The sequence below is a fragment of the Lagenorhynchus albirostris genome, chromosome 5, assembly GCF_949774975.1.
Source record: "Lagenorhynchus albirostris chromosome 5, mLagAlb1.1, whole genome shotgun sequence".
Taxonomy (NCBI): domain Eukaryota; kingdom Metazoa; phylum Chordata; class Mammalia; order Artiodactyla; family Delphinidae; genus Lagenorhynchus; species Lagenorhynchus albirostris.
The window spans coordinates 17371353-17398242 of NC_083099.1; the positions used below are offsets into that span (position 1 = coordinate 17371353).

At 42.8% G+C, this 26890-nt stretch overlaps 1 long non-coding RNA gene across 1 annotated transcript in view; it reads right to left on the reverse strand.

Moving 5' to 3' along the window:
• Positions 1 to 5689: 5689 nt before the first annotated feature.
• Positions 5690 to 26890, reverse strand: part of LOC132520379 (uncharacterized) — a 47153-nt gene continuing 25952 nt past the window's right edge. Inside the window, exons 2-4 of the long non-coding RNA XR_009540541.1 lie at positions 8362 to 8422; positions 7007 to 7446; positions 5690 to 6754 (exon numbers count right to left, since the gene is read on the reverse strand). This is a non-coding gene — a long non-coding RNA (uncharacterized LOC132520379). The remainder of the gene's footprint in view (positions 6755 to 7006; positions 7447 to 8361; positions 8423 to 26890) is intronic.

The window sequence follows — 26890 nt, forward strand, 5'->3', positions numbered from 1 at the left end:
GTCAGAGATGCTTACACTTTGTACGATTCCTATTCCCTTAAAAACCAAGCAGCCCTAACTCACCGGCTGTCTGACTAATTAGCAGAATATTCTTTGGACTGACAGAGCACGGAAGCCTCCAACAAAAAGGTGAGATCAGCTCTTTGGAACGGCTTTTTGTCTCTCTTACAGGACAAAAGGTCTGAAAGGAATGCTTTGCGGCGGAATTTCACCAGGGTCCTAAATATAATTTCTTCAAGGTGGAGAGATGAGTGGATGAAGAAAAACAAAAGAACTAGAAACTCCCTTGGGAATTTTGTTCATCTTTTCTGCTGGTTTCTCTCCTGTGCTGCAGAGGAGGGACGAGAAACTAAAAATCAATAGGTTTTGTTGGGACCACATTGTTCAGGTTTACGTTGAAATTAGACATCTGTTCCACCCCTCACCTGCATTTATCTAGTTTCCTGAAGGTTCCATTTATAATCCTAGGATCTAGCTACCCCAAAATTTGAAAATTAAAAACAAAAAACTCGGCTAACATTTGTATGACATAAAAATGAATCAGACCAACCATAATGAAAGGTACTCTGTCCCAGTAGATGAGGCTTTCCTATACCCTATACACCCAGGTCATGTGTACATTACCTACATTGGTCTACACTTTTCCCAAAAATGTGAACAGAAGGCTCTCTATGAGCCCCACAAGAAGCGATATTTTATTTTCCTGAATCGTACCTCTGAATTGGCACTTACGTCCACACAGGCAAGAGGAGAAGGCCTCTCAGTGAGACTAGGGGACAGAGAATTGTGTGCCTTAAGAGGGGGTTAAGTGCATATTCCTCTCTCTCCAGCTGATTTGCCTCGTCCCTACGTGCCGGCCCCTTTTGAGACCCCCCAAATAGAGTGCAGTTTATGGTAGACCTCCAATGGATAGGTTAGAGTCAGAGCCCGAGAGAGAGGTCGGGGAGATTGCTAGGATGGCAGCAGAGAAAAAAAAGCCAAATGCGGAGGAACATCTAAACCCCGAGAACAGGCTGCTTCTGCAGTCCCCATGATAACGCTGACTTGGATCTGATTTTGCCACCGAGTTCCAGTAGGGCGGGAACAAAGCCCAAAGCGGTGTCAGGTGGCTGCAGTGGGAGAGGAGGCCGCAGCCTGCTGCCAGCTAATGAACTGGCCGGAGCGGAAAGAGAGAGCGTTCAAAGAAAGCAGAGAGTGGCGCCCACCACCTCCTGCCAAGGCCTGATACGCCTGGGAGACAATGGGTGAAGTTGCAACAATTACCAGCAGCCCTCAGCCCCTGGGCGGTGGGTGGCACCGACCTATGACACAGCTAAGCTGTGAGTGCTTCTTGATGATGTTCCTCTGTAGTTGACACTCTACGTCGTAAAAGACACTTTTCTGTTCTTTGCCTCAAGAAGTCACCCACCTGGATATGACTCCATGGTAATGATTGTAAAGCAGAATATACGTATTTAATGTATAGGTAAGCAAGAAGCCAGGGCCATTAATCTTCATGCTTGTTGCATGTTTGTTGCATGCTTGTTTGCATGGTTGCAAAAACCGTGCAGCAGTTTACAGAATGCTTAGTGCTAAGGCGACTCCAGAATTTCCAGACAGAAGGGGGCCAGGGGGCCAGTACGTTTGGAGTCCGGAAGCTGCATCTTCATGGCTCCTTTCACAGTACCGAGCAAACCTCAGTTGTCCGTATCAAAGAGCGAGTGGAGACTTTAGTCCTAACTACGATCCCCATCCCCCCAGCCGTCCTGCTTAGCTTAATCCTTCATTGCATCAGGATCCCCAATCTTATCCCACTCCCCGCAAGGAAAGCCTTGTTCGGTGTTAGCATTATACTCTCAAATCAACTTTGCTGATTTTCAATATGTTTACTTCAACCTCCAATTTAAATAGCAATACAAGTCAGCCTTAGCTCCTCTCTTTTGAGCCCACCCTCTCCTTTCCCTCCCCTGCAGTCCCAGCTTAACATCAGGTCCCCCTCAGCTCCCTCCTAGACTATTGTAAAATCCTCCCACCTTCCTCCCATTCATCCTGATGTCTGAAGGGACTCTCTTAAGGTATATTTGAGCCAATCACTCCCCTTCTGGAACAGTTCTCTGCAGTATCCGGTCTGAATTCCCTAGCGTGACATCTCCAGGCTTTTACGATGTGACCCCTATCTACCATTCTTCGAAAAATGAATATAGTTCTTTCCATTTTTGCGGAGGTTAACAATGTAATGAAGGCCTTTGTAAAGGACCTCCAGGATGAGGGCCTGCTGAACACCCTTCAGCATTTTGCAGCTGCCCAGACTACTTCCTTTTCCAGGGAGCAATCTCCGCCCAAGAAACAATGAACTCCCTTAGGATCTTCCCAAGGTCAGTCCTACAAGGGGGTGTGGCTTCAAATCAGGGCAGGTCACAAAGACATTCCTTTCCCAGGTAAAATACCTTTACCCTGGCAGCATTTGCATTTTAACATTGGAGAAAATACAAGCCATGAAAGAGGAATAGAAATACTGGGGAGCTTCCGTCTCTTGGTAACGTCAGGCCACTGAAGGAGACTGCTTACCTGTGCAGTTTTCCTTTGCAGGTGACTTTTTCCCTGGGATGAGTGAGTGCTTTTTTGAACCCTAACCAAAGAGTTCTTTGGAAGAGCAGCCTCAGTGCCCCCGGGGACTGAGAGCCTGAGGCTGCAGGGTGGGTCCTGGTCCCAGGAGCACATTTCTTCCGAAAGATCACGCTGGGGGGCCTTCTACCAGGAACACTTCTGTGCCTTCTCCTGGCACCACCCACGCTTAGCCAGCTGTCTTACTTTCTCAGAAGCTAGAGAACAATCTGGAAGGGCCAATTTTGTGAGTTTTCTCCAACCTCACAGATGAATTCAACAAAACCTTTAGCAGAGTACAAGAAATTCTGACCCACCTCCCATCTTTTTTAGGGAAGCTCAAAAAACAAATCAAACATAAAGTAATGGCATTCTTACCATTCACCTTCCGGACATGGTTACTGGCCTTGCATAACTTATGTTCGGTTTTTGGTATGAGCTGCTGCTTCCAAAGGGAAGCCCTCACTCCAGGGGACTGCTCTTAAGTAATATTCAAAACCACCATCCCTAGAGAAGCCAGTAGGATTTATTTTCTAGAAGACCCAGTTCCTGAAATGAGAGGCCTGTGTAGCCCATCATAACTCCTCCTGTAGGCTTTGCTCCCTTCACCCTTCCCTAAGGCATCAATTAAAACCATGTCAAAAAATAAAAGCAGAAAATCCCATTCAGTTTGGCAATAATAACAATAATAATAATAAATGTATTTTTCATGTATCTGAAATCCAGTAGTAATTGGTGTTGCAGGTCAGGTTTGATCCAGCTGCTAAGACAATGCCACTAAAGTCATCACTCTTGCCTTCTCACAACATGGGCTCCACATGACACGAGCTGCAGCCCACCTGGTCCCATACCCTCCACCCCATGGATACAGCCAAGGCGAGGAATGGGTGCACAGCCTCAGTTACTCTAATAACTTAGCATAAACATAAACCATCCCAGTCTGTTCCAGACCATCCCCCTTTGGTCCCTTCCAGTTAGCTGCCTGGCTTCCAGCTCCAGCCCGTAACGAAGGGAAACACTGGTAATGAACGTGATATCTGCTTTTCCACTGAGGGCTTCTCCAAGCAAGTCACCTCTTTGCATTTCTCTCTAGGCAGCCCATGCAGAGACGAGCTCTAACCAGGATAGGATGAGAATAAGCCCCTGAAAGCAGGGCAAAGACCTGTTTTCCTGTTCAAGTTCCCCAGACGCTCATGTGGACTCCCTTCCTTCTTTGTAGGCATCTGGATTCATGAGCCTCTTCATGTCCCCTTGGGGCCCACTGCCCATCCCTGTGTGATGTACCCTAGTCTGGGCACCATCTCACCCCACTTCACTCGTAGGCCACATCAGAGCTCAGCCTGACAAGCCCACAACTAAGGCTTCCTCTGACCCTCAGTAACAGCTCAGCCAACCCTGGGAACAGCTCCCATGTTTGTGCTACTTCTGTGAGCTGCATGACTGATGGGTCAATCAAGGTGCAGGTGCTCCACGTACCTGCCTGAAAATCTGCCCGTCCTCCCCAGCTCTGTCGCTGGAAAATCTCAATCGGCACACATGAGTCCACTCCTTGACTTTTTTAAAAATTTATTTTATTTATTTATTTTTTTGGCTGTGTTGGGTCTTCGTTGCTGCCCGCGGGCTTTCTCTAGTTGCGGTGAGCAGGGGCTACTCTTCGTTGCGGTGCGCGGGCTTCTCATTGTGGTGGCTTCTCTTGTTGCGGAGCACGGGCTCTAGGCGCTCAGGCTTCAGTAGTTGTGGCACGTGGGCTCAGTAGTTGTAGCTCTCAGGCTCTAGGGCACAGGCTCAGTAGTTGTGGCACACAGGCTTAGTTGCTCTGCGGCACGTGGGATCTTCCCGGACCAGGGCTTGAACCCGTGTTCATTGGCAGGAGGATTCTTAACCACTGCGCCACCAGGGAAGCCCCACTCCTTGACTTTGAAGCGTATGCAGCTTCCCCAGGCACAGTGGTACCCCAGGATTCTGGCCCATGAAATTCCCTAAACCAGCCTCCTGTCTATTCTAATCCTAAAACCACTCCTCTTAGATTGACCTCTAGCTCCGTTCAGTATATCCTGCTTTCCTTCCAGCCCTCCTCATTTGCTTTTCCTCCTAAAAGCCAGAATATTTCATTAAAATTTCACACTCTACTGTCTTCTCCTATATTCCCATCCCAAAATTGCTGAAGAAAAATATTTCGCCCCTCCCTTTTAATGTTTAATGTGCAAGTACTATTCTTTCCTCTGATCATTAACATGTTTGAAAATCCGGCTTTATATTTTTCACTGCATCTCATTGCTCTGTGGTGCCCGGCACTAGAGAGTATAAGGCTGGCTCGTGATCTGATCCCCATGGTTCTACTTTGCACAAAAGATGTTCGAGACTTTAGAAGGGCCTAAAAAATAAATTTCCTTCCTTTGCATTGAGTCCTTGGGTAATCTTTGTACACACCCGTGTTATTATAGGTGAGCATCAATGCAGGGATTTTCCGAAGGAGATATTTGGATGAAAACAAATATAGTGAGAAAAGGGGGGAATTCCCTGGTGGTCCAGTGGTTAGGACTTCGTGCTTTCACTGCTGAGGGTGCGGGTTCAATCCCTGGTCAGGAAAATAAGATCCCACAAGCCACGCAGCGAGGCCAAAAATAAATAAAATAAAATAAAGGAAAAAAGGGATAAAATATTGCAAGCAGCCTCTTATTTTAAAAAAAAGAAAGAAAAGGAAAGGGAACCCTTGTACACTGTTAATGGGAATGTAAACTGGTGCAGCCACTGTGGAAAACAGTATGGAATTTTCTCAAAAAACTAAAAATAGACCCAGCAATTCCACTCCTGGTATATATCCCAAAAAACCGAAGACACTGATTCAACTGATATATGCACCCCAATGTTCATAGCAGCATTATTTACAATTGTCAAGACATGGAAACAACCTAAGTATCCAACAATAGGTGAATGGATAAAGAAGATGTGGTATATATATATATATGTATATATATATATATATATATATATAGTGAAATAATACTCAGCCATAAAAAAGAATGAAATTTTGCCACTTTCAGCAACATGGATGGACTTGGAGGGCATTATGCTATGTGAAATAAGTCAGATAGAGAAAGACAAATACTGTGTGGTATCGTTTATATGTGGAATCTAAAAAATACAACAAACTAGTAAATATAGAAAAAAAGAAGCAGACTCACAGATCTAGAGAACAAACTTGTTACCAGTGGTGGGGGGAACATAGGGGCGGGGGAGTGGGAGGTAGGAGCTATTGGGTGTAAGATAGACTCAAGGATGGATGGAAAAACATGGGGAGTATAGCCAATATTTTTTAATAACTGTAAATGGAAAGTAACCTTTAAAAATTGTATAAGAATAAAAATTTTTTTTTAAAAAAACACAGCAGACACTACCCTTTCTGATGCTCCAGTCCTGGAAGTGGCTCTTGCAGTAGAACTCTAGGCTGGGGAAGAGACTCTTAGCACAGTGTAATTCAGGAGACAGCCTAGCAGGAAGGGATGGTGGTAACATAAGGACTGAGGGCTTGAGGTGGGCGAGGAAAGAGAGTGGGCGTGAGGGAGAGAGTCTGTGGAGGATGCTGCCTGCCCACCAGGGGTGGTCACGAATGTGCCTGATGCCCGTGACCATGGCCAGGATCCGTGGCAGCTGACTTGACCAGTGCCACCACTCCTGAACCTTCTCCTCCTGGTGCTCCCTGGATGGACTGGAAACGTCCTTGAACCTGAAGTGAACAACTGTTTGACCCTCCTCTGAGTCCCACCTCCCTTCTCTAAGAATGGCCAGGATGTAAGAATCAAGGCAGAAAAGTTTTACTAGCCTTGAAAAGAGTCAAAAAAGTCTGCCAGCCAGAAATGATGTCCAATTATCTCTCAGCCTGTTTGTCAGTCAGCATTTACACAGCTCTCCATAGTCACAGCGTGGGGAGCTGATGGCAGTCAGCAGTTAGCAGTCGGAACAGAGAACAAGACTAGGGTCATGGGTCCTGTTTTCAATTCTTCTTAAGATCCTGATTCATAGCCTGAATGGATCAGCCCCGAGCCCATTGCCTACAGGTCCAGGCCTCCTGCACAGTTGCAGGGCCGAATCCAAAACTTGACATCAGCTCCTCCTGGCCTATCAGGCTTGAGTCTGCAGCTCAACGGTTTCTCCTTTCCTCTCATGAGTCCTGGCAGACACAACAAACAAATCAAATCCTAAACAAATGAGAATGCCAAAGCTTACTTGACCATTCAAAGGTCAATGCAATTATAAACATCTCTGTACTTTCGACTGACTGCTTCATTATTAATATGAAAGTAAAACTTGTTCTGAGCTCTCAGTGTGGTAAGTGTTCTGTAATGGCATTTACTGATATGGCCCTGATATAGAACACTTGGGAACAGATATAATAAATAAAGCATGTTACAAGTATGCTTACTTTAGGTTTGATTACTTTCCAGTCGGACAAGCATGGGTTTGAACGCTGCTTTGCCACTTGTTTGAAACGCTTCAATTCTCTGAGCCTCAGCTTCTGCATCAGAAAAACAAGGATATTACACCAACACCTAGGATTGTTGCAAAGATTAAATGAAATAAGATTTGAAACAGGTCTAACAGAACATTTGAAAATGTAACACGTGAAAATATAACATTCGAAAATATAAATAGTAGCTATTATTTATGCTGTGTTAAATAAAAGTTGCAGCATGATGTAATCAGAAGATCCAGATAAACAGAGGGACTCTTAAAAAGTTTTTTTCTTCCTTTTTGCAGTCAACAGTGTTCATTGGTTACATACGCTGTACCAGACACCATTCTAGAAGCAGGAAATACAGTAAGGAACAAGACAGGTAAGGTCCCAGCTCTCCTGGAGGTTACCTGAGAACGGCAGGGAGACAACAGAAAAATAAATAATTCATAAAGAAGATAATTTCAGATATTAAACAGGGTGATACAATAAATAGACAGCAATTGGTGGGTTATCAGGGTCTAATTAGGGAATAAAGTTCATAATTGAGGTGACACCTCACAGAAGGAGGAGCCACAGGAATGTGTGTGGGGGGGGAAAGATAGAGGAAATGTCAAGTGCCGAGGCTTGAAGGGGGATCAAGCCTGGTCTGGTTGGAGAGAATGGAGACAACTTTTCTTAGAGTGTAAGGAGGGAGAAGGAGAATGGTGTGAGATGAAGTTGGAGAGCTAGGCAGCACTTTTGAATTCCTAGCTCAGCTCTGCCACCAGCAAGCTGTTATGCCTTCGATAGAGAGCTTGAGCTCTTGGAGCCTCGGTTTTGCCATCTGTAAATTGGGGGGAAGTGGTGGAACTTGGCATTGTTAAGGTCATTTCAACTCTATGATTTGCACAGTATATAGATTGAATGCTGTGTTACTCTTTCTATGATGACAACACTGGGGTCAGTTATAACTCTTGCAAACTGCCTGGTTTTGTTTGTTTGTTAGTATTTTGATCTTTAGGAAAGGGTTACCCCGTAAAACCAACCAGGCCCCAAGATGTGGAACGCTTTACTCCCCTGATCTCAAAGCATCCTTTGAATTAGTTGTGCCCAAAAGACTAACTGACCACAGATGGTTTTTGGTTCCTGGTTTTGTTTTCGGCAAACCACTAGCAGCTTACAGACAGTACCAGGAACCTAGTTTTCAATTTTTTATTTTAATTGTTCTGTACTGTGTCTTCTTGACATGTTTCCAAACAACTGGGGAGCATGTATTAAGACACACAACTGAGTTTAGGAAAACTTTAAGACAGTTTCTGTTTTGTTCAATAGAATTAACTCACATGGAAAATCATCCTGAATGGTCACATGAGTGTTGAAATGCTCTTTGTAAAGCTTCATCATCTGGAATATAAAGAAAACTTTAACAATTTTCTAGTAGTAGTCTCTTTGAGGTTTGAATATGCAGTTGGTCCACCACCAGGACAAATTTACCTTTAGGAAATGACAAACCATTCACCATCATCACCAGTGACATTGCTAATTTAAAGTCAGAAGAGACAACTAAATAAAATTCCAAGCCATCCAGATCAAGATGGTTGGCACTCATCTGAGATGCCTCTAGGGTAACAAATTTACACCGAAACTATGCTGATCAAATTAGTAACTAACTACCCTGCTTAAGAGGCATTTTTCAAGTCCTGGTAACTTCTTTGGTGAACTACTCCAGAACTTAAAAAACAACAACAAAAACTTTCCAAGTTCTCCTTATGCCTAACCTGAATCCGTTATATTGACTTCCAGGTTGTTCCCTCCAATTCTGCCTATGTGGTGGAAGGTAAGCTGGTGATCTTGGCCTGTTAACCTTTTACAATAAATAGCAATAACAAGCAACACACATAATGTTTACTAATCTAGGTTCTTGACAGAGTACTCATTTAATACTCACAACAATCCCATGAGGTAAGTACCGTTATAAACCCTACTTTACAAGGAGGAACACTGAGGTGCAGAGGCCAAACTGAAGCAGAGCTGAGATTTGAATCCGTGGCATTTGACTCCAGGGTCCGTGCTTTCAGCCACTCCACCATTTTGCCTCTCTCATAACCTACCCAGGTTGCTCTTCACAAATCTACCTCTTTTTTAATTTAAGTGATTCATGAAGAGAAACCAGAAACCTTCTTCTTTTTTCTCTCATAATTTGATAAATAAATGTATCATTTCCTTCTTCCTGAATGGAAGCCTAAGATCCGTGCTTTGTCTCAAAACGTTCAGAAAGTGTGTTTGATTTATTCATGCTTTGTCCTTAATGGAGAAAAAACCTTGCTGGGTCAAACTAAGCCCATGCATCTCCCACCATCTGATTGTTTCAGAAAGTGCGATCCAGCACTGGAGTTACAGTCGGAATTCTGCCTGTCCTCTGGGAGAGCACAAGAGGCCACAAGATTAAATGCACAGCTGAGGCTGGCAAAGTGGATTGAAGAAACCTGATGTGTTGTTCAGGTTTATACAAAAGCTTTAGAGACAATCTGGCTTTTCCTCTTCATTAAAATAACTGCTCTAGGCAAAGAGGTGGTAGCTCAATATTTCTGTCTATCTGTCTATCTACACCTCACACACACATGCACACGCACACGCACACAAACACACACATCTTCTTTTTTGTTTTCCTTATTGTAACTACAGTTATATTGTGATCATTTCCCGTTTAGTCTCCCAAGTGTCCATCATAAATAGAAGAGCCCACTCTCCTCATTGTCTGTGTCCTCAGCAAAATTCCAAACTAGAAACCTAAAATAGAGAATGTATATAATTTAAGTATATGAAAGATTATATTTGATATCTATCTATCTATCTATAATGGAACTGTATTTCAGGCCACAAACTTAGTGGCATAAAATATATAACTTCGTTTAGTCTCTTTATAACCATACTTGGTATATCTTATGTGGAAACAACCTCAGTCGGAAGTTTCCCTCTCCCTTCTAAGTTGCTGGGCCCAGGTATTGGGTAGCAGGGGGCATCTGGTCTGGGTCATTGTCTATCCAATGATGGCTATTCCTCCAATGAATAAAATCCTCATTCCTGTCTTTTATCCCATTGCCCATGCAGGGAGGCTGCAAGGCTCCCAGGGTTTGGCGCTGTCAGAGGTCAGGGCATAGCTCTGTGAGGCTGCCTGGGGCCATGTACCCAGCACTCCGGCACATGCAGGTGTTCCAGGTGACCCTGTGTCTGGCTGCCTCCCCAGCCTTCGAGTGGGTTGGAGGGGCAAGGGAGTATAGATGCTCACCACTTTCAGTGCCTATGATCTCATCCGTTTTTTTTTTCCACCCTTTTCTTCACCTTTTGCCCCAGGCCTCAGCCTGGAGGAGGAGCAGCCCTTGGTAACCCCCTGTCAAGGCACACTAGAGTTTAGTTAACCTCCCCTCACCTCCTCTCCAATTCTCTTCTTTTTGCTCGCTCCCTAAACTGTGGATCTTTGGGGAAATGATGAGTTGAAGGGAAGACTCACTCTCTAGGTTTTTTTTATGATTGAGCACTTGCACTTTTGAGAGCCCAAAGACTTTCTCTGCTATAGGAGCTTTAAGCTGAGGTCTGTGTCTCATTGACGGCAACAGGCAAAAGGAAATGGAATGTGAGATACATTGGTCTTTTCATCCAGTCATGTGTACTCATTTAGGAGTATGTGATAAAGGCCTGTTATATGTATCCCAACATGATATATACATATATGTATGTAATACGCAAGAAGTGTATTTACACATATAGGCATGATTCACCCATGTGGTTTTAGTCTAGGGATTGTAGCTTTTGGGAAAAATTAAACCGTGGATAAATACTTCTATCCAGTTTTTTTTTTAATTAATTAATTTATTTAGTTTGGGCTGTGTTGGGTCTTCTTTTCTGTGCGAGGGCTTTCTCTAGTTGCGGCGAGCGGGGGCCACTCTTCATCGCGGTGCGCGGGCCTCTCACTGTCGCGGCCTTCTCTTGTTGCGGAACACAGGCTCCAGACGCGCAGGCTCAGTAGCTGTGGCGCACGGGCTTAGTTGCTCTGCGGCATGTGGGATCTTCCCAGATCAGGGCTCGAACCTGTGGCCCCTGCATTGGCAGGCAGATTCTCAACCACTGCACCACCAGGGAAGCACTTCTATCCAGTTTTTAAATATTTAAGTCACAGCATTTTTTATTTATGTTTTTAATTTAGGGTTTGTAGGATGTTGGGAGAAATGGAGAACCAGAAGAGTAGAAAGATGATAGATAGATAGATAGATAGAGATGTAGAGGTAGATATCTCATCACCAATTGCAGAAGCAAGTTTCTGACTCAAGCATGCTGTGATAATCAATGTATATAACCCTAGTCATGTCATTTAGCTTAACTAACAGTCTCATTTTCATCATTAAGAGTTTAAAAGGGCTTCCCTGGTGGCGCAGTGGTTGCGAGTCCGCCTGCCGATGCAGGCGACACGGGTTCGTGCCCCGGTCCGGGAAGATCCCACATGCCGCGGAGCTGCTGGGCCGGTGAGCCATGGCCGCTGAGCCTGCGCATCCGGAGCCTGTGCTCCGCAACGGGAGAGGCCACGGCAGTGAGAGGCCCGCGTACCGCAAAAAAAAAAAAAAAAAAAAAAAAAGAGTTTAAAAGTGTTCAAATACATGGCAAATATAAGATCACAGATTTCAAGTAATGAAGTTGACTGTGCTTGAAGTTTAAAATATTGGCTTATTCATGAATAAGACATTTTAGAACACTAATCAGACATAAAGAATTCCCAGTCCTTGCACCAGATGCCACAATTCAGTATGTTTTTCTTGGTATGAAATTGCCTTCAAGATGACTCAGACACACTTAGCAAAAAGTCAGATCATATAAGATCTTTCTAACAAACTGTGTGAAAGGAGTTATTGAAAAGGAAGCAAATCAATCTTTGATTGGATTGGGCACACCTTTAACTTATCACTACTAGTCTAAGGCGAGAATTTAATTTTTATTTCTCCCTAAACATGCAAAGAGAAGTATTCCTCCTGTGGTAGTTTTTGATTCCCTGTGTGGAGGAGACAGCTGCTTAGAGAAAAGAGACCCGCATCTTTCTACATAGTCTGAACCGTGAAGGGACAATATTCCTCTTCCAGGTTGTTGGACAGGAGCCTGTTTTTGTTCCTGGATGTGTAAACATATTGTCACTGTAAACCCTAAGTGATAAGATTCATGGAAAAGATATTCTCAGGGGTTACCTGGGACAGACAGTAGGTGGAATCCTAGGGGAAGTGGCCTGAGGTAAGTGTGGCCACATTTAACAAGTAAAAATACAGGATGCCCAGTTAACTTTAAAATGCAGATAAATGGTGTAAATATTGCATGGAACGCCCCTACCAAGGTGGAATCATGTGAAGACAGGAAATGGCCCCTGGGCAGGGACTCAACAACCAAAAGAGTAAACAAGTGATCACTGAGGCCATTCTAGCCTCAGAAAATAGCGGAGAGCCAAATTCCACCAAATTCCTGCCCCCACACACAGGAGGCTGGCAAACTGAAACAGTAATGCTAACATGAGCCTACCTTGGAATTAACCTGAGCAGGTCGGCACGGCATCCAAGCAAGACCAAAGTGGGACAGAAAAGGAACAAGGGGCCTGTGTACCTAGGTTGCTGCGTCTGTCATGCCAATTTGTGTCTTTTCATTAAGTTTTCTTTAAACCATGGTTTATAACCATGAATTCAATTTCTTTAATAGTTACAGGACTATTCAAATATTTCATATTGGATGAGCTGTGGTAGTTTTGTACTTTTCAAGGAGTTGGTCCATTTCATCGAAGTTGTCAAATTTATGCATGTAGAATCCTTCATAGTATTCCCTTATTGTCTTTTTGATGTCTGCAAGGTCTGTAGTGAGATCTCCCTCTTCATTCTTGATATTGGTGATTTGTTTCGGCTCTTTTTACTTTGTCAATCTTGCTGGAGGTTTGCCAATATTGATTTTTTTTTTTTCAGAGAACTGGTTTTTTGTTTCAATTATTTTCTCTATTGTTTTTCCATTTTAAATCTCATTGATTTCTGCTATTCTCATAAATATTTTCTTCTTTCTGCTTGCTCTGGGTTTAATTTACTCTTCTTTTTCTAGTGTCTTAAACTGAAAGCTTAGAGACATTTCTTCTTTCCTAATATGTTTCTAATTCTATAATTTTCCCTTGAAGCACTATTTTAGCTGATATGCTATGTTTCATTTTCATTCCATTAAAACTATTTTGTAATTTACCTTGTGATTTCCTCTTTGACTGGTGGGTTTTTTAGCACTGTGCTTTTTAGCACTGCTTTTTAGCAGAAGCCTACATCAGTGTCTACACAGGCAAAGGTGAATGGAGAGGTGAAGCGAGGGGTCTCCACAATCCCTGTGCAATGCCGGAATCCCACTCCATTGAGGAAAATCCTCCCTCTTTTGTGTTGGGGCGCTTTTGAAGGAACTTTACCCCTTTCCCATGGCCGGCTGGGTCCAGCCATCCAGGGCCAGCAGCCCTCTCAGTGGTCTGTTATGTCCCAGGCCCTGGGATATTTATTGTAGCTAAAGGCGATGAGGTTGGGGTGGGAGAGGAGGGTCCAGGTCAGGGACTGGAGAGGCGGGGATGGGCCAGGGCACATCCTGTGGGTCCTGTAATTACGTGTAAATATCTGTACAGTGGGCTGCTATCTGCTTTCTCTGTCCACTGGGTGTGCATTGATTTAGACTTCTCCACTTGGGGAGACTCTGTGAAACCGTCTGATGGTTTGTGTGGAAGAAAAGATAACCTGTCTCCCCGCACACTCCCCATTGGTGTCAATTGAATAAATGTACTTAACTCCAAAAAAAAAAAAAAAACATTAATTTTCAAATATTTAAGGATTTTCCAGATACCTTTCTGTTACTAAGTTTTAGTTTAAATCAATTATGGACAGAGACCATAATTTGTATGATTTTAATACTTTTTAATTTGTTGAGGCTTGTACTATGGCCAAGAATATCATCTATATTAGTGAATGTTTTATGTATACTTGACAAGCATGTGTATTCTGCTGTTATATCAAGTGTCCTAAAATTACCAATTAGGTAAAATACATTGATAGTGTTTTTAGGCCTTCTATATTCTTTTTAGTTTAAAACTTTATTTAATTTTTTAACTGAAATACAATTTAATACCATAAAATTCACCATTTTAATGTATACATTTCAGTAGTTATTAGTATATTCACAAAGTTATACAACAATCGTCACTATCTAATTCTAGAACATTTTAATCACACCAAAAAAAAATCCCATATCTCTAGCAGAGTCATTCCCCATTTGCCCTACTGGCAACCACTAATCTACTTTCTGCCTCTGTCACTTTGCCAGTTCTGGACATTTCATATACGTGGGATCATACAATATGTGGCCTTTTGTGTTTAGCTTCTTTCACTTAGCATGTTTTCAAGGTTCATTCATGTTGTAGCAGGTACCAGAACTTCATTCTTTTTTATGGCAAATGAGATTCCATCGTATGATATACAGTTAATCCTCACTATTCCCAGATTCCACATTTGCTAATGCATCTACTCACTAAAATTTATTTGTAACCCCAAAATCAATACTCACAGTGCCTTCATGGTCATGTGCAAACATGACAGAATAACAAAAATTTGGAGTTACCCTATGCTTTAGCTCTCATACTAAAAAGATGTGTCCTTTTCATAGTCTACTTAGTGCCATGTTTTTTTGTTTTTTGTGGGGTTTTTTTTGCTTTTTTGTTGATGATTTTACTGTTTAAAATGGCCAAATGGGCAGAAGACCTAAATAGACATTTCTCCAAAGAAGATATACAGATGGCCAACAAACACATGAAAGAATGCTCAACATCATTAATCATTAGAGAAATGCAAATCAAAACTGCAATGAGATATCATCTCACACCGGTCAGAATGGCCATCATCAAAAAATCTAGAAACAGTAAATGCTGGAGAGGGTGTGGAGAAAAGGGAACCCTCTTGCACTGTTGGTGGGAATGTAAATTGATACAGCCACTCTGGAGAACAGTATGGAGGTTCCTTAAAAAAGTACAAATAGAACTACCATATGACCCAGCAATCCCACTACTGGGCATATACCCTGAGAAAACCATAATTCAGAAAAAGTCATGTACCAAAATGTTCATCACAGCTCTATTTACAATAGCCAGGACACGGAAGCAACCTATGTGTCCATCAACAGATGAATGGATAAAGAAGATGTGACACATATATACAGTGGAATATTACTCAGCCATAAAAAGATCTCTTCACCTCTTGGCGCTTTGCTCCACAGGCAGTTTTTCCCACACTGCTGGGGAGATTGCCTGCAGCAACTCCAGCCTTACACAATCCCTACAACTAGAAATCCTAGAATAAAATAGATACCTTCTCTCCCCCAGTGTCTGTGAGTCATGTCACAGGGAAGGCTAGTGCCCTGAAGGATTAATACTTCTGATTGGTCAGATAGTATCATAGGGAGGTGGGGAAGATCATGGGAGAACTTAGCCCTTCCAGGACCACATGGAATGTGAGAGGCATAGTGCCCCAAAAGGAAAGGAGAAAGAATACCAATCAGGTGAAATCAGCCAACATCCATGCCATCCTGAAGTGCTCTGCTCTCCCTCCTGATGCTAACCCAGAAATCCCTCTTATTCACGCTATTCAAAAACTACCATCTCACGTGCCAACCACCCTGCATCAGTCTACCCAGAGCTCTCAACAGATCACATGTCTGTTTTGCTATTCCCCATTTTCATTGCCTCCTTCTGATTTAGAAGAACATATCAATCATTTACATTTTAATGTGATTTTTTTCCACTAATGTACCATCTCCAAATATTTGGATTGAAAGCCTAAGCAAGTCATTCAAGCCTTTATTCCCAGTTTAAATTAATTTTAGCATAGGCAAACGGGGAAGGAGGCCCTTCCTTGTAACACACCGAAGTCCGGCAGTTGTCCATTTTTCCGTAGGCAAGCCATTGTCACACAGAGCCACCGACATTAAACCCTTCTGCTGATCACACACCAGATCACCAAGGTAGGAAAACAGAATCTGACAGCAGCCTATGCCCAGAGAATTCCTTCCACAAACAGTCATAAGGTTTCTTTTAGGCCTGGGACACAGAGGCAGTCACTTTCCACAAGGGGATTTTCTAGGACTCAGAATGATCTTACGTTCTCTGTTTACCCAAACCAAATAGTTGGCCGGACCACATTTCATCTCATGTTGCCATATCTGAGCAGCCCTCTTAAATATCCTTGCACAATTCTTTTTTTTTTTGTTTACTTCCTCTCTCAGTCTTAGCAAAAACACTTCATAAGCCCTCACCTTAGTCATTTTTGACCACTTAATGCCTCTTCTTTTATCTGCAAAGTAAATCTTTTGGACAAGGGCTGCCTACAGCTATGAAAGAGGGGAGAATTATATTGGCAGGATGATGGAGCAGTATCCCAGATGCTACAAACAGCAAGAATAAATGGAACACGACATTTCTTTCCCAGCACTGGGCAGAGGAGGCTATTATTAAATTGACTAAGAATTCATGCCTGGAGCGGCAGCCACGCACGAGATCTCCACTGCTGGGCCAACCTTTGTTTTTTAAATACATTCTGCCCACAGGTGGCCCAGTGTTTCCTCCAAATTGTTTCTTGTCCACAAAGGAGCTCACCCCTCACCCTCCCACTTTCCACCCCAAAGTGTTGCAAGTTCTACTTTGACCCTACAAGTAAGACAAAAGTGTGGTTTTCTAGCAGAAGGAAATGCACTATATATTCCTCTATTTCTTCCACATGCTTCTGGTTGTATTGGCATTGATTCATGTAGAGAACTTATTCCCCCGGGGAAAGACTTTGCTAATACAGGAATGCTAAACGATACACACATCAAGAGTTTATTTTCTTCATTCCGTTGGTGACATTGGCCCCCATGGGCCCATAATCAATAGGTGCTTGCTATTTCCTTGCTGTAAAACACTTTGCCAAAAAATATTGCCTTCCCATGCTTAGGGCAATGTTTCTCTGTCAACCAATACCATTGTAGCTGGGGTCCCAAGGCAGCTTAGGCTGTGTTTCCAGGAAAATTCAGGCCTGTCCAGGGACCTCTGGAACACTGTGGTTAAATAAGAGGAACCCATGTGTAGGTCGTTTTGCCTGCGGGTCCAAGAAGCTAACAGGAGGAAACTCCTAAAAGAAGAATTGGTGTGTGCGCTAATGTTGAGTGGGGGGTGACTTTGAGTACAGTGGAGGGCGCAGCGCTCACATTGCCCTCCGCATCGGTCTTCCTGATGCCCTCCACGCTTAGCTTTCCCCTATACCCCCTCTCCCCAGTCTGGCTAGAGCTGGGGAAGTTGAAGCACAAAAATAAAGGAGAGGCTGTATTGTTGGGCCACTCAAGATGGCTGCTCTCTTGCTCTCTGTACATCCCCTGCTTGATCAGTCCCTGCTTCACTCACATGACTATCCAATCCTCTTAATTATAAGGCTTAATTGGCCCTGGTAACTTCTGTGCCCACCTGCCGTCAATTCCTATAAAGGGCAGCCTCCTTCTCCCCTGCGTAGTGAAGGTTTCTGCCACATCCTGCCTACGTTCTGCTGCACACTGGTGTGGTGTCGCTCCAGGACCCTTTGTGTAAGATGCCCCTGTCCAATCAACCCTTGAAATGTCTCTCACTGTCTCTGGGCTCTTTCTTTGGTCCCAAGTCTGGGCAACTAAAACAGTTGTGGGCCTGCGGGGTGCAGCGCAATAGAGATGTTTCACTAAAATTTCTGGAGAGCAGAAAGACGCACTCCCTTGTGGCCCGTGTTACAGGCCGTAACACAATTGGACAACAGTGTACTTTCCCCACTTCAAAGGGGACAACCTGGGAGCCCCCATTGCCATCCGGAGCAGTAGAAAGCCAAGGCCACCTGGCATAGCCCAGTGCTACCTGGATGGAGAAGTCTAGGAGGACATCGCAGGGAACAGTCGCAGGGAGCAAAGCCATGGAGAGAGGCTATGATCATGTCTCACTGAGGTTGCCATGATCCTGCATTATTTGGGAACAATTTAGTGGGGAGTCGGGAATGGGAAGGATGTGTATCTAGAATTCCTGGAATTCTGTGATTAGAGTCTCAGTCAATAAAAAATAACTTTATTACTAATTCTGTAACCCTATTTTCCCCTATGTTTGGTGTGGGGAAATGAGATGCACAGTTATGATAAAAATGCATTTGTTCGATCGTTTGTACTTCTTTTCCCCCAAAGATAATTTTGACTTTAAGTTACTTTATTTTCTAGGTCCTAAATGATCTGCCATTTGGGATCGGTCTGGGTTTTCGTTGGTCCTGTAATGTACACCATTTCCAAGAGGCCCCTAGAAGTGTGGAAAGTCAAGGTAGGTTCAGAGATTATGATATTGGTTTCAAATAACAAATATACTTCCACTGGGAAAAAAGAGAGCGGCCAAGTCTTCAGCCAAGCTTCTACTGGGTGTCCCTTTTATAAAACTGCAATTCGGATGCCTGCAATTATTTGCATTTTTGTTCCTAATTGCTCCTACCATTGGTGCAGCCAACCACTTTGGGGTGCAATTACCCCCTCGTGGGAGCAATTACAGATGAAAACAGTTCTGCACGTGCAGCTAATTGTGACAAAACAAAAGGCGGCTGGGGAGGACAATTTGCCTCATTAAGTCACAACTCCAGCTTCAAACGCGTGCCAGCCCCCAAAAGGCAGAACAGTGAGACGGGGTACGAACACCTACTCTGGGTGTTATAAGCTGGAGCATTCCTTCCACTGTTTACTAATGTATTTGGGGAGGGTTAGATTGTAGACTTCTTTAATTAGAAAAGAACAGCTCAGCTCGGCTACTCGTTGGCCTGGGGCTAAAATGGGTTCTAGATACCAAATCAAGCCCAAGAGCCCTCTAAGCCCTCAGACTCTCAGATAATGCCAGCTTCTAATGAAATTCTTTTTTTTTTTTTTTAACAAAGAACACTGACATATCCGTCCCACTGAACTATAATACACATCCAGGTGTCCCTCCCCACACCAACATAACAGCTTCAGCTCTAGTATTGGGAGTGAGTGATGGTTTAATGAGCTGACACATGCGGTCCGATGACCAGGGGCAGCGACTCTGATTGGCAAACTGTATCAAGCATTCTACCCAAACCATTCTAGGGTTTCCAGGCAGCCCTCACAGCACACAGTTGTTAGATCTCATTGCCTGATTCAAAATTTAGATTAGAAACGAAACATGGGAGTGTATCTAAGTCCACCATCACCCTGCGTCCCTTCTTCTGTCAAATTTACAAACGCACACATATCCTACTGGACCCTCAGCTGTTTTTTCACGGGAGGCAGTTAAGCACACAGGTTCTGGAGACAGGCTAGCTCAGTTTCCTGCTCTAGAAAATGAGGACAGTAATAGCTCCTGCCTCGAAGGTTTAAGACAGTGACTAAAAGAGCTAATACATGAAAAAACAGAGACCGGTGACTAGCACCCCACACGTTAGTTGTTTTTATCATTACCGATGATATTTTCTTTTCCCCAAAGGGATTTTTTAAAATATATCTTTATTGGAGTATAAATGCTTCACAATACTGTGCTAGCCTCTGTTGCCCAACAAAGTGAATCAGCCATATGCACACATATATCCCCATATCCCCTCCCTCTTGTGTCTCCCCCACACCCTCCCTATCCCACCCCTCAACGCGGTCACAAAGCACTGAGCTGATCTCCCTGTGCTATGCAGCTGCTTCCCACTAGCTATCTATTTTACATTTGGTAGTGTATATATGTCCACGCCACACTCTCACTTTGTCCCAGCTTACCCTTCCCCCTCCCTGTGTCCTCAAGTCCATTCTCTATGTCTACGTCTTTATTCCTGCCCTGCCACTGGGCTCATCAGTACTTTTTTTTTTTTAAGATTCCATATATATTCGTCAGCATACGGTATTTCTTTTTCTCTTTCTGACTTACTTCACTCTGTATGACAGACTCTAGTTCCATCCACCTCACTACAAATAACTCAATTTCATTTCTTTTTATGCCTGAGTAATATTCCATTGTATATATGGGCCACATCTTCTTTACCATTCATCTGTCAATGGACACTTACGTTGCTTCCATGTCCTGGCTATTGTAAATAGAGCTGCAATGAACATTGTGGTACATGTCTTTTTGAATTATGGTTTTCTCAGGGTATATGCCCAGTAGTGGGATTGCTGGGTCATATGGTAGTTCTATTTTTAGTTTTTTAAGGAACCTCCATACGGTTCTCCATAGTGGTTGTATCAATTTATATTCCCACCAACAATGCATGGGGGTTCCCTTTTCACCACACCCTTTCCAGCATTTATTGTTTCTAGATTTTTTGATAATGGCCATTCTCACTGATGTGAGGTGATACCTCATTGTAGTTTGGATTTGCATTTCTCTAATAATTAGTGATCTTGAGCATCTTTTCATGTGCCTCTTGGCCATCTGTATGGCCATCACCATTCCTTGGTGAAATGTCTACTTAGGTCTTCTGTCCATTTTTTTTTTTTTTGCGGTACACGGGCCTCTCACTGCTGCGACCTCTCCCGTTGCGGAGCACAGGCTCCGGACCTGCAGGCCCAGTGACCATGGCTCATGGGCCCAGCCGCTCCGCGGCATGTGGGATCCTCCCGGACCGGGGCACGAACCCATGTCCCCTGAACCGGCAGGAGGACTCTCAACCACTGCGCCACCAGGAAAGCCCCATTCTGCCCATTTTTTATTGGATTGTTTGGTTTTTTGGTATTGAGCTCCATGAGCTGTTTATATATTTTGGAGATTAATCCTTTGTCTGTTGTTTCATTTGGAAATATTTCTCCCATTCTGAGGGTTGTCTTTTTGTCTTGCTTATGGTTTCCTTTGCTGTACAAAAGCTTTTAAGTCCCATTTGCTTATTTTTGTTTTTATTTCCATTATTCTAGGAGGTGGGTCAGAAAAGATATTGCTGTGGTTTATGTCAAAGAGTGTTTTTCATATGTATTCCTCTAAGAGTTTTATAGTGTCTGGTCTTACATTTAGGTCTTTAATCCACTTGGAGTTTATTTTTGTGTATGGTGTTAGGTAGTGTTCTAATTTCATTCTTTTACATGCAGCTATCCAGTTTTCCCAGCACTACTTATTTTTTTTATTTTATTTTTTCGGTATGCCGGCCTCTCACTGCTGTGGCTTGTCCCGTTGCGGAGCACAGGCTCCAGGCATGCAGGCTCAGCGGCCATGGCTCACGGGCCCAGCTGCTCCGTGGCATGTGGGATCTTCCCAGACCAGGGCACGAACCCATGTGCCCTGCCTCGGCAGGCAGACTCTCAACCACTGTGCCACCAGGGAAGCCCCCCAGCACTACTTATTGAAGAGGCTGTCTTTTCTCCATTGTATGTTCTTGCCTCCTTTGTCATAAATTAGGTGACCATATGTGCATGGGTTTATCTCTGGGCATTCTATCCGGTACTATTGATTTATATTTCTGTTTCTGTTCTACTACCATACTGGCTTGATTACTGTAGCTTTGTAGTATAGTTTGAAGTCAGGGAGCCTGATTCCTCCAGCTCTGTTTCTCAAGATTGCTTTGGCTATTTGGGGTCTTTTGTGTTTCCATACGAATTGTAAAACTTTTTGTTCTAGTTCTGTGAAGAATGCCATTGATAATTTGATAGGGATTGCATTGAATCTGTAGATTGCTTTGGGTAGTATAGTCATTTTCACAATATTGATTCTTCCAATCCAAGAACATGGTATATCTCTCCATCTGTTGGTATCACCTTTAATTTCTTTCAACAGTGTCTTATAGTTTTCTGCATATAGGTCTTTTGTCTCCTTAGGTAGGTTTATTCCTCGGTATTTTATTCTTTTTGTTGCAGTGGTAAATGGGAGTGTTTCATTAATTTCTCTTTCAGATTTTTCATCATTAGTGTACAGGAATGCAAGAGATTTCTGTGCATTAATTTTGTATCCTGCAACTTTACCAAATTCATTGATTAGCTCTAGTAGTTTTCTGGTGGCATCTTTAGGATTCTCTATGTATAGTATGATGTCATCTGCAAACAGTGACAGTTTTACTTCTTCTTTTCCATGTTGTATTCCTTTTATTTCTTTTTCTTCTATGATTGCCATGGCTAGGATTTCCAAAACTATGTGAATAAGTGTGGTGAGAGAGGACATCCTTGTCTTGTTCCTGATCTTAGAGGAAATGCTTTCAGTTTTTCACCATTGAGAATGATGTTTGCTATGGGTTTGTCATATATGGCCTTTATTATGTTGAGGTAGGTTCCCTCTATGCCCACTTTCTGGAGAGTTTTTACCAAAAACGGGTGTTGAACTTTGTCATAAGGTTTTTCTGCATCTATTGAGATGATCATATGATTTTTATTCCTTAATTTGTTAATGTGGTGTATCACATTGATTGATTTGTGTATATTGAAGAATCCTTGCATCTCTGGGATATAACTCACTTGATCATGGTGTATGATCCTTTGTTGGATGTTGTTGGATTCTGTTTGCTAGTATTTTGTTCAGGATTTTTGAATCTATGTTCATCAGTGATATTGGTCTATAATTTTCTTTTTTTGTGATATCTTTTCCTGGTTCTTGTATCAGGGTGATGGTGGCTTCGTAGAATGTATTTGGGAGTTTTCCTCCCTCTGCAATTTCTTGGAAGAGTTTGAGAAGGATGGGTGTTAGCTCTTCTCTAAATGTTTGATAGAATTCGCCTGTGAAGCCGTCTGGTCCTGGACTTTTGTTTGTTGGAAGATTTTTAATTACAGTTTCAATTTCATTACTTGTGATAGGTCTGTTTATATTATCTAATTCTTCCTGGTTCAGTCTTGGAAAATTGTACGTTTCCAAGAATTTGTCCATTTCTTCATGGTTGTCCATGTTATTGGCATATAGTTGTTTGTAGTAGTCTCTTATAATCCTTTGTATTTCTGTGGTGTCAGTTGTGATTTCTCCTTTTTCATTTCTAATTTTATTCATTTGTGTCCTCTCCCTTTTTTCCTTGATGAGTCTAAGGGTTTATTAATTTTGTTTGTCTTCTCAAAGAACCAGCTTTTAGTTTTATTGATCTTTGCTATTGTTTTCTTTGTTTCTATTTCATTTTTTTCTGATCTGATCTTTATGATTTCTTTCCTTCTACTGACTGGGTTTTCTTTGTTCTTCTTTCTCTAGTTGCTTTAGGTGTATGGTTAGATTGTTTATTTGAGATGTTTCTTGTTTCTTGAGGTAGGATTGTACTGCTATAAACTTCCCTCTTAGAACTGTTTTTGCTGCGTCTCATAGGTTTTGGGTTGTCGTGTTTTCATTGTCATTTATTTCTATGTATTTTTAAATTTCTTCTTTGATTTCTTCAGTGATTTCTTGGTTATTTAGTAGTGCACTGTTTAGCCTCCATATATTTGTGTTTTTTACAGTGTTTTTTCCTGTAATTGATTTCCAATCTCATAGCATTGTGGTCAGAAAAGGTGCTTGATATGATTTCAGTTTTCTTAAATTCTCTGAGGCTTGATTTGTGTCCCAAGATGTGATCCATCCTGGAGAATGTTCCATGTATACTTGGGAAGAAAGTGTATTCTGCCACTTTTGGGTGGAATGTTCTATAAGTATCAATTAAATCTAACTGGTCTACTGTGTCATTTAAAGCTTGTGTTTCCTTATTTATTTTCTGTGTGGATGATCTGTCCATTGGTAAAAGTGAGGTGTTAAAGTCCCCTACTATTATTTTGTTACTGTCGAATTCCCCTTTCACAGTTGTTGGCATTTGCCTTTATGTATTGAGGTGCTCCTATGTTGGGTGCATAAGCATTTATAATTGTTATATCTTCTACTGGATTGATCCCTTGATCATGTGTCTAATTTTAGACCTAAAATTAGACCTAAAATGATCTAAAATTAGACCTAAAATGATCTAAAATTAGATCATTCCTTATCTCTTGTAACAGTCTTTATTTTAAAGTCTATTTTGTATGAGACGAGTATTGCTACTCCAGCTTTCTTTTGATTTCCATTTGCATGGTATATCTCTTTCCATCCCTTCAGCATTTTCAGTCTGTATGTGTCCCTAGTTCTGAAGTGAGTCTCTTGTAGACAGCATATATATGGGTCTTGTTTTTGTATCCATTCAGCCAGTCTGTGTCTTTTGGTTGGGACATTTAATCCATTTACATTCAATGTTATTATCAATATGCATGTTCCTATTACCATTTTCTTAATTGTTTTGGGTTTGTTTTTGTGGGTCTTTTTTTTCTCTTGTGTTTCCCGCCTAGAGAAGTTTCTTTAGCATTTGTTGTAAAGCTGGTTTGCTTGTGCTGTATTCTCTTAGCTTTTGCTTGTATGAAAAGCTTTTAATTTCTCCATTGAATCTGAATGTGATCCCTTCTGGGCAGAATAATCTTGGTTGTAGGTTTTTCTCTTTCAACACTTTAAGTATATCCTGCCATTGCTTTCTGGCCTGCAGAGTTTCTGCTGAAAAGTCAGATGATAACCTTATGGGGTTTCCTTTTATGTTATTTTTTGTTTTTCCCTTGCTGCTTTTAATATTTTTTCTTTGAATTTAATTTTTGTTAGTCTGATTAATATGTGTCTTGATGTGTTTCTCCTGGAGTTTATCCTGGATGGGACTCTCTGTTCTTCCTGGACTTGGGTGACTCTTTCCTTTCCCACATTAGGGAAAATTTCCACTATAATCTCTTCAAATATTTTCTCAGACCCTTTCTTTTTCTCTTCTTCTTCTGGGACCCCTATAATTCAAATGTTGGTGCATTTAGTGTTGTCCCAGAGGTCTCTGAGATTGTCTTCGATTCTTTTCATTCTTTTTTCTTTTTTTTTTTTTTTTTTTTTTTGCGGTACGCGGGCCTCTCACTGCTGTGGCCTCTCCCGTTACGGAGCACAGGCTCACGGACGCGCAGGCTCAGCGGCCATGGCTCACGAGCCCAGCTGCTCCGCGGCACGTGGGATCTTCCCGGACCGGGGCGCGAACCCGGGTCCCCTGCATCGGCAGGCAGACTCTCAACCACTGCGCCACCAGGGAAGCCCTATTCTTTTTTCTTTATTCTGCTTCTTGGCAGTTATTTCCACCATTCTGTCTTCCAGCTCACTTATTCGTTCTTCTGCCTCAGTTATTCTGTTATTGATTCCTTCTAGTGTATTTTTCATTTCAGTTATTGTGTTGTTCATCTCTGTTTGTTTGTTCTTTAGTTCTTCTAGATCTTTCATAAACATTTCTTGTATTTTCTCAGTCCATGCCTCCATTCTATTTCTGAGATTCTGGATCATCTTTACTATCATTACTCTGAATTCTTTTTCAGGTAGATTACCTATTTCCTCTTCATTTATTTGGTCTTGTACGTTTTTACCTTACTCCTTCATCTGTGACATATTTTTTTTTGCTGTCTCATTTTTTCTTTCCTTTTTTTTATGAGTGGGGTTTTGTTCCTATCTTACTGGTTGTTTGACCTGAGGCTTCCAACACTGGAGTTCGTAGGCTGCTGGGTAGAGCTGGGTCTTGGTGCTGAGATGAGGACCTCCAGGAGACCTCACTCTGATGAGTATTCCCTGGGGCCTGAGGTTCTCTCTTAGTCCAGTAGTTTGGACTCAGAGCTCCCACCACAGGAGCTTCAGTCTGACCCCTGGCTTGTGAACCAAGATCCCACAAGCCATGCAGAGAGGCAAAAAAAAAAAAAAAAAAAGGGGGGGTGGGAGAACAATAACAAAGCAAAAAATAAAATTAGACTAGGAAACTAACAGATATGTTAGAAAAAATATAAAAATATAGATGAAACAACAACCTGGAAGGTAAACAGAGACACAATAGTAAAAAGGAGGAGGAGGAAAAATAGAGGAGGAAAAATAAAGGTGTAAAAGTCCTTGGCTGTGGAAGGCAGGGCCTAAGCAAGGGTGAGGTTTGGGCAGTGGGCAGGGCCTGTGCTTAGGACCCACAGGGCTGGAAAAGGCCCTGGGTGTGTGGATGGTGGGGCTTAGGCTCAACAGAACAGAAGGGGCCCAGGCGTGCCTCCCGCCTCTGGCCTCAGAGAGTGGGGGACCCCACATGAGAGCTCAGTAAGTTTCCTGGGCTCAAGTGGGTGGGACCAATGCCCTCTGCTCCTCTCCCACTCCTCCTGTCCTGGAGGGTCCCTCCTGCCTACCTTTCCTGTTCTCCTTCTCCCCCCAGTCTCCCTCCTATGCTCCCAGGATGCACACAGCCCAGAGGGGGCCTCTGAGGGTGTAGGACCTGGCCCAAGAGCTGGGCAGACTTCTCCAGCTGAATGGGCAAGGGGTACGCTGGGTGTGCTCCCTGCTGATCCGAGCCCCCAAGGGTCCCCTCAGGTGTGGGAACCCCTCCCCCATCTCAGCCACGCCCTCAGAGGCACCAGTCCTATCAGCCCTCCACTTCTCCTCCCCCCTCAGTCCCCCCACATCCTACAGTTTGCTTGGGGGTTCTTCCCAACACCTTAGACATTGAGGTCCCCCACCAGCGACCTGCAGGTGCCCTAGTCATGGGGAGACACGAACTCCATGTCTTCCCACACAGCCATCTTGATTCCACTCCCTACCTATGATATTTTATTGCAATTGTTGATTTCTCAATCCATCTCCTCTCTGAATTTTTAAGAAATTATCCCAAACTTAAGATAACCATCTAGCCTTTCAAGTAACACTCAAGCATTATCTGATATGCAGACCTAAAGGGAAAGTAACTTTTTTTGACTTATTACTTTCTTTTCTTTTTTTTTTTTAATTTATTTATCTATTTTTGGCTGTGTTGGGCTTCACTGCTGTGCGCGGGCTTTCTCTAGTTGCCGCAAGTGGGGGCTACTCTTCATTGCACAAGTGCATGGGCTTCTTATTGT